Raw genomic sequence first — 9,561 nt, 5'->3', positions numbered from 1 at the left:
TTCCAAAATAAAGAAAGGAGGAGACACAAAGACACATGATATACATAGGGTTAAGAATTCAGAGATAAACCAATGCAATTTCAGGGCAATAAAACATCCTATGTCATTTTCAGCTTAAGACGAGGGGGACACTTAAATGCCAATCTCATTTGATGCCAACAAGTTATTTCATGTATAGAAGGGATATTTTCAGGCATCATACTATTATCAAAACAAATGGGATTGCATATAGAGCGATCCTTTAATAAAATAGGGACATTTGATCAGATGCAAGAAAGTAACCATATTCAAGCCCAAATGATTAGCTTATCACCACATTTAAGACAGCCAGACACATGCATTAAATTCTCATACTAAACAGTTCCAAACTCCTTCCTAAACATGCTTATTATGCCATTCTCTGGATACTTAGTCAATGAATGAGCCTTAATTTCGGTTAACTACAAATCATTAAATCACTTTTAAGTAAGAGACTTGTAATCAAATGCATCTCAGGTTTGCAGATAATTCATCATGCCAATCAGCCATAAAAGAATCAATTTGAAGTTCTTCACATCATTTAGACTCAAACTAGCATGCTTTCGTAGATTCACAAATCAATATGCAACTAAGATCCAATTACCAAAACTAGTATAAACTCTCGTACACTTAATAATCATTTTCAAAACAAGCAGGATCCATAAACTGGACCAATAATAGGCTAATCAGACTAACTTTATTTTATTAAAATCATAGATGACTGAAACTAATCAAAACAGAACAAAACAAGTGTTAGTAGGCTTCATGAATATTCTAGCCTAGAACAGACCTATAGCAATGAGAAAAAGAAATAAAACTATAAGTCAGGTCATCATTCTTTGAACATATAAGTCTATACATCAACTAATGTGATCCAAAACTAAACATATTGCACCTAATGGACTTAAAACAACATGTGAATAGAAAGCAAAGCAATGTAAAGGCATGATTAGGCAAACTATAGGTTGAATTACACATGGCTGACCAAGATTGAACAGGTATGACACGGTACCTAAGCGATTTCTTTAGATTTCAACTAACTTATGACTAATCAACATTAAACATACAAAACATACTTAAACAACTACGCTAATTAGCATATGGCTAATCAAACGTAAAACCTAAACAAACTACTTAAAGCTAACTAATCATGGGGAAATTAAACGCATTATGCATTACTTATATAACTAATCAAATGACACATAAGTAAGTAATGTAAGCCTAAGCATATAACTCGAACCAAAATTGCACATAGAACTAACAATTCTGAGAACTAATATAAGGCAAAATTAATCTAAGATTAAACATGGATTACGCAAACGAAAACACCACAAACAGGAACTAATCATACAACTAAACAAATGAATCACAGAAACAGTATAAAACACTTAAATGACTACTAAAAATAACTAAGGAAGGAGAAGAGCCCGGAACCAAAATGCCCCAAAAAAAACATTTTCAACCAAAATACCCCAACAAAAAAAAATGTTACGAAAATACCTTTAGCGCAGTAATTTACTGCGCTAAAGTAGTTAACGGAGACGGTTCCGTTAACTGCTATAGCGCAGTAAATTACTGCGCTATAGTGTTCGTCTTTTTTTTTTTTTTTGGCTCTTTTGGTTAACCCTTCTTTCGTTACACTTTTTAACGTACTTTGACCATAGATTAATCATGCTTCGGGACCTCGAAACTTCAATATTTTATATAGAACCCTACTTATTTTTGTGCGATTAATAAGGTAGGATCAATACATCAAGGATACACAAAAGTTCGAATGGCCGTTTTAGAGGTTGAAAAGTGCTCGAACGCCATTTTCGTTTCAAGGCTCGGTGACATTAGCTTGAAGTTCTTTACGAATACTTAAACTTGTTCATTAATAATTAATCAAAAGTTAGTCAAAATGGCAGCATTCATACAAAAAAAAAACTTAATTAAATTGCATCATTCATAACCTTGAGTAGATGAAAATACTTAACATACTAATTCATTAATAAGAAACCCAAACTTTTAAAAATACAATCATCAAAGTAAGAAAAAAAACTTAAAAAACATTCATCAATTAATGCCCTTGAGTTGATCTTCCGCCACCACCGCGAGATGTGCCACCACCACTAGAGGTACTTCCACCACTAAAGTTTCCTCCACCACGAGAGGTACTTCCACCGCGAGATGTAGTTTGACCACCATGCCGTAAGGGACACTTGCGCTTATCATGACCAACATAATTGCAAAATGAGCATTTTCGAGTGTATCTCCCCGGTGGAACATCCATTTCATTATGAATACACGAGTATGCATTCTTTCTGAATTTACGGATAAATGCTTTATTTACAACCATTGAAAATGGATCCGGTGGCCAATAACTCTCACTACCAAGTGGGTAGAACCTTCCAAAGATACGTTCTTGCATAATTTTCAACCGTATATTCCTCGGCCATGTACGAGGAGGCGTTCTTTCCCATTGTGATAAAACACTTGAAGGCATGAGAACATGGCGTGATATGATTGCCACTTGCCGCGTGTGCATGTTCTTGGAATCTCACAAATTATGTGAACGTTACCTCCTTTACCTTGGTGCACACTTGTTGTGAGTTCAAATATGCGCTCCGTAGGTTGTACTCCATCCGGTCCATGTTTTTGAGCCTTATATTTGTAGTACTCGAACAGTTTTAACGGTTTTGGCATCCGTCTTAGACCTGCGTGTGCTTTGGCCTCTTTTGATCTTACGACGAACCGCTCCACAACACGCTTAAATGTCATTCTCACCATTGCGGTGACGGGTAGTCCCGTGCGATTTCAACAAGCCATTGAATGACTCGGAAAAGCATTGTTATTGTCGATACCCCATCGCCTACCTTCGTCCCGGTGTAATGTCCATTTGTCTTTATCAATTGCATTTAACCGGTGAAGGCTTCCTCATTCACCGCCTAGTAATGTCCCGCGGGTTAAACTTCTTCTCCTGGTGCTCGTGCGGCCGCACATCAATTGCAAAGTCTTTGGGATTTAATATGCCTTTTGGAAGTTTGCCTTCAAATGCCTTAAACAATAACGATGGTAGGCAAAGGGTAATCGCCACCCCCGCAAATTGAACATATTGTGCAATATGCCGACGTATCTGTACGATATCACACATATTCCCATGCGATCCTTAATAACGTGTTGCCTTAAGTAGTCCAAAAATATACCCCGGCGTACTAATGCTCTCATTATTTCGCAATCGCAAAAGCTAAAGGGAATATAGCTCAATTTGCATCCATTCCAAGCTTTTATTAGTAGACTTTATGTCATACTTCCCGTACACGTGTATTCCATCTATTGATATTACGGACGACGATGAGCAAAACCATCAATGCATGGTTTGAAGGCCCAAAACACAAAATCAAAAATATTACTGTGCACACCAGGGCTTCGATTTGAGCTTCCATTCAACAACGTTATTACCATGATTGAAGTGTTGTAGAGCCGCCTTTGTATCTCGGCAACGTTTTGAAAGAGCCTCCCAATTCCGAAGACTATTTCATGTGCACGCCTACGCCCAAGATACGCCTTCCTCCTAATAACGATTTTGTATATATACTTTCGGGACGACTCTAATACAATCTTTAATAGGTACCCGAAAAAGTTGAAATATCAAGATATAACAACAAGTAACATTATATTAACACCAAAAATAAAATAAACTTAGGCGAAGGGGATACCTTGGGTTTTCTCTAATGTCGCCAACTAAAACACGCGCAATCAAATTAATATCTAGATTGCAATGATCATCTGGTAGGTCACCCATATCACAAGTGTGCTTTGTGTAGAACTTTAAAATAGTCCACATCTTTTCAGCAGTTTTCTTACCACAGAGCATCCATTCAAATTTGATACTTTCGCTTGCAGGCACCAATCGCCAAAGTTTTCGTGTGGAATCGTCAACTTTAAACTCCCTCATCCTGGATGCAATAAATCTTAACCCTTTGCGATGATTTATTCGGTGAAAATCATCCCTTTTTCAATATGAGCCTTTTGTTTTGATCACCGGCTCTTTCCATCGAATAGGATCATCATCCCTAGTAAAGACAAAGGCATACGGGCGATCTTGAAGATGATCAAGATAGGGGATCTCATCGGAATGCCCGAATCGACCGAGGTCGACTCTTCTTGTTGAAATTGGCTTTGCGGCTAAACCGGAGTCGGCTATTCTTCATTCAAATGGTTCTTAACCGTGAATTCGGTTCATCCTCGTATGCCGGACTATTCATCATGTCTTGCAACGGTTCTACTTGATGTTGAGGATTAGTTCCAACCTCAATCTCGCTGTCACTTTCCTCCGCATTAGGTATTTCCTCACTATCGGCTGGATGATGTCACTATATAATTCGGATAATGCTGGACCATCCATAGCACGCCTTTGCCTATAATTTGGTGCAACCACCATTTCTCCTACACAAGAAATTAGGGTGTTTTAACTACTACACATCAAATAACACTATTGATGTTAAAAAAAATAGACGTACCGATAGTAATCGACTGCACCGAAACTTGAGGAAGGACCATCGCTTTGAGTTATTGGATAGGCTGAGGATGTTCCAACTCGATTCATCCATCCCGATTGAGGAGACCGTCCGATATGATCCATATCGGTGTATAACCCCTAAATAATATAATCAACATCATTAGTAGCATTCAAGTGCCATTACACATAATAATAATAATAATAATAATAATAATAATAATAATAATAATAATAATAATAATAATAATAATGTAAAAAATGAATATTTACTGCATAGTCAAATTGACTTAAACTATCCGATGCATTTGGCTAGTCAAAATGCTTTCATAGTTACTCATGTCGGGGTAATTGTGTTGATAAGTAGGTTCCGACTTGGTGACTTCGGCTTTGAATTATAGACGGGGGCTTCCCGAAGAGGTCTATTTCGGGCTTCGAGGAAACCACAGCCATGAATTCAAGTCGATTAATGGGGACCTTCTCTATATACATTTCAAGGACATTTAAAGTTATCATTTCCTATAATCATAAGGCGCCTTCAAAAAAATCGATCAACGATTCATCATCTTGAATGTACTGCTTGTCCATAACTAGTTACACCTTGCGGCATAAATGAGGTTGGATATTTTCCAATTATATTTAGATCAAAATCACTGCTACTAACTTGTAGTCTATTATACAAGGCTTGGAGTAGTTTTGAGAATTTTAAGTCAAGTGGAAACTTAACATGGTATTTTGGGGAAGAATCATAGCGCAAATTATTTTTCTCGAATATAATTTGTTCGTCCCGAATAAAAGAAACTTTAATTCTTGGAACATCTGCCATATTTTGAATAATTTAGGAGGAATACAAAACGCAAAAACTAGATGAAACTTTGAATTTTTTGCTTTTTTTGCGTTATACGAACTCGGTATTTATAAGATTTGAAGTTTGAATATAGAACCAACGCGTGCATGCAATTACGGTGTCTTGCGGTGTTACGTCAAATCAAATTAAGTGCAAAGAGATACATAACGCATGAAATAAATGCGATATAGTAGATTCTAAGCGAAGTATAGCGCGAGTAAATAGCTGCGTTAATGCACTCGAGATAGAGTATAACGCGGTAATTTAATGCGTTATCTTGGCATAACGCATTATTTTACTGCGCTATACACGCCCATATTGTCACCTCAGTTTGTCAAAACGAGAAAAAATGTCATGATTCGAATCAAACTTTATATAACGTAATTTGACGAATAGTTGTTACCAACCACCACTGACATTCCACACAAAATTGAGCTACTATGTCATTTTTTGACCAATTTAGAGATATTAGTCGTGTTATATCGTTCACTCCGGCAAACATATTTGAAGCAATGGGTAGGACACAGGAACTAGATGATGATGATTTTCATTACTCAAATAACCCTAACGATAGATTCAATCGAGAATACAATAATAAAATGAGAGAGGAGTGGGATTGGCATGTTAGGGAGGTACAACGACAACTTTGGAGCACAAGTTAGCGTCGGTAGGGCTTAAACGCCCAAAAAGCGAGCTATGTCAATGCCTCGCGGAACTCCACTGAGTTTAATTTGGCTCTTAATCGTTTTCGCAAAGAGAACAATCGGATGCAAATACGTTACCATAGGGTAGAATATGGTATACATGGTAGCACAAGATTTAGATCCAAGTGGGATTCGGGTTGTGAAATGTCCGATGAAGATTAATATTTTTCTTACAATAAGGTAAGTAGGTAGGGTCATAAAAACCCTCCCCCCACGAATTCTAGGGGTTTGCAACTATATAAGTAGCCTTTTCTTTGTTATTAGACTACTGCGTATTCGATATCGAGTAGTAGAAACTCGGCTTTGGTCTTTCTCCTTCCAAAAGAACCAAATAACGGTGATGATGAGAGTTCAAATTATAGCGGTTTTCGAGCGATACCGGTGATTTCAAACTAGATGAGCTAAATCCCCACCTTATAGAGCGTAATGATGATTTACGATTGTGAAATATTCGGTCCGTGGGAATATTATTGCGGTTTACGCCGAGAATGGTCACGTCGGCTTGCCGAATCGGAACGTCTTGTTCGTGACTTGGAAAATCTCAACGCTCAATCCCAACAAGGTACTCCTTAACCATGCCTCAAGTAGGTCCGAAACTTGCGAGCTTGCGGTGCAAGTTAGAAAAGAAAACAACGGATCGTAAGACGATGTAGATTTTACATGCTAAAGTGGCCGAAGAACAAGCATCATCAACCGGTAGAGAACTAACTGCTATCGAAAAAAGATGTGTCTTAAGAAACCGCCAATATTTTTCTGAGGACGATATTGAGAACATGCTACGATGATGATGATTAAGAATCTTGTGATTTTAGTTTTAAGTTTAATATATCATTATCTTGTTATTTTGAAGAATATTAGTATGTTAAGCATTTTTCATCTACTCAAGGTTATGAATGATGCAATTTAATTAAGTTTTTTTTTTTTTTTTTTTTGTATGAATCTTGCCATTTTGACTAACTTTTGATTAATTATTAATGAACAAGTTTAAGTATTCGTAAAGAACTTCAAGCTAATGTCCACCGGGCCTTGAAACGAAAATGGCGTTCGAGCGCTTTTCAACCTCTAAAACGACCGTCGAACTTTTGTGTATCCTTGATGTGTTGATCCTACCTTATTAATCGCACAAAAATAGTAGGGTTCTATATAAAACATTGAGTTTCGGGGTCCAGAAGCATGATTAATCTATGGTCAAAGTACGTTAAAAAGTGTAACGAAGAAGGGTTAACCAAAAGCTAGGAAAAAAAGACGAACACTATAGCGCGGTAAATTCTTTGCGCTATAGCGATTAATGGAACCGTCTCCGTTAACTACTTTAGCGCGATTGATTACTGCGCTAAAGGTATTTTCGTAACATTTTTTTGTTGTTGGGGTATTTTGGTTGAAAATGTTTTTTGGGGGGCATTTTGGTTCGGACCCGGAAGGAGAATTACCTCTTTGATGCGCGACCCTTGTTGAGAACAAATTTGAAGACCCTTTTGCTCCTCAAATCCTAACTGAAATACCCACAAACTGAAAAAAAGTATTTAAAATTTTAACTTAACCGAAATTCAAAGTTACAAAGCAATATTGCCTAAACTTAAGAAAAAATCGAGTTTTAGGTGAATATGTGTAATATTCGATATTCACGTCTATCTAGAAATGTGAATTGGGGGATCTATTTATCGAACCACAAAATTGAGAAAAATCCTAATCTCAATCGATGTGGGATATGTGCAATTTTCAAATTGCACTCCTCGATCAACGTTGATGGCCAAGATTTGAAAACAAACTCATGAAGGGTCGGTTGACTCGAATTTATCAATCAGGTGGGGTTCCTCACCAACCAATAATAATCAAGGATTCAAGTCGAGTAACAACAAAAACCATTAAAGAGACTCAGTCAAATGACCTTTGTAATGCGGAAAAAAGTAAAGAAATGGGGGTGGTAATACATTGTTTGGGTCGGAACTCGGTGGAAATGGTTGAGAAATGGCGAGCAATAAATGCACTTGCCGTTATCGACAATACAACACCTAACACAACGTCGTAGGCCCTTCTTTTGCCATTTGCGGCATCACTAACGTAGGAGCGAGGAAAAAAAGATGCGAGCGCTAAGGTTTTCTAAACCTTGAGAGAGGAAAGGCCTTAAAGGCTCGTTTGGCTCTTGAATGAAGAAAAGGAAGGGTATTACGCCCCCTTTAGCCTTGTCATTAGGCGGGGTCATGGTCTTATTCGTGGGCTGCAGCTAACTTAAATAAAAAAATGGGGGGGGAAATTTTGTATATGTATATATAATTTACATTTTGATATATGTATACATGCGTGTATATCCCCGTGTATACACGGGTGTGTGTGTATGTGTGTGTATATATAGCCTTGACCCTTAGTTAAGCAAATGATCATAATTAAGAAATTCTATTAATTTAAATCATCTAATTATGGTTGGACACGATTAATCCACTAATTAATCGAAACTAACGATCGTAGTTAATTATGCTAATGGACTCATAATTGCAAGCATAGCCTCGTTTGGTTTTGAACCATGGGATAAGTCTTTGCAATTATGGCCACTTTATTTGATTAAGACAAATAAAATAAAATTACGGCAACGACAATAATTTCTTTAAACCAATGAATTTATTTGTTTCGATTATAGCCACATTTTAATTCAATCGACGATTAAAGGTAAACTTTGCAACAAAAAAAATGACCTTAGATGATTTAAACCATGGAGATTGGCTATTTCAATATTGGCTATTTAAGCGAGGCCGAAATTAGGTAACAATTGATTATTTCATTGTAGCCACTTTGATAACCACATAATAAACAATTTATGGAATTAACCACAATTACACATTTAATTAATTATGGTTAACTTTAATAAATTATACCAACGTAAAATTAACAATTAAGGGGTAAAATGATTAATTCATTCAATTAATCGATTCCTTAAATTAAACAAAGTAAAATGCTTGCGAATTGGTGATGCCAACAATTAAATAAATAATTAGCAAATGTTTCATATTTAATTATAAAAATATATAAGTTATTTTCCAAATGATTTAATAACATTATGGAGGTTATTTTGCCAAATAAGATGGCAAAGCATTATCTTAATAATTTTATAAAATTATTTTGACTTATAGAAAAATACATATTTCACTTTGTTTGATGTCCCGAATACTGAGCAATTAAAAATAAATTATGGGAGGTAAAAAATTAGGTATCAAGCGGGGCCGAGGTCGAGGGGAAGAAGATACATAAACTTCTTTGGGGTTTGATTCTTCTGATCAAGTGAGGAACTGGAGCGGTTGGTTGTGGTGGTGCGGTAGAGGGTTTTGGTCGGTGGAGATTGGGGATTTTAGAGGTGAATCAAGCGATTTAGGGGCGTGGGGTTTCTTTTGGCACGGTGGGAGAGGAGGAATGGGTGAGAGACATGGTGATTTTAGGCAAGAAATTGACACGAGAGAAAGAAGAGAGAAGGTAGACGATACACGAAAGAGAAAAGATGAAAT

Source organism: Lycium ferocissimum, chromosome 8 (genome assembly GCF_029784015.1).
Source record: "Lycium ferocissimum isolate CSIRO_LF1 chromosome 8, AGI_CSIRO_Lferr_CH_V1, whole genome shotgun sequence".
NCBI classification, from domain to species: Eukaryota; Viridiplantae; Streptophyta; class Magnoliopsida; order Solanales; family Solanaceae; genus Lycium; species Lycium ferocissimum.
The sequence above is the reverse complement of the archived record's forward strand: the minus strand, read 5'-3'. Positions refer to the sequence as shown.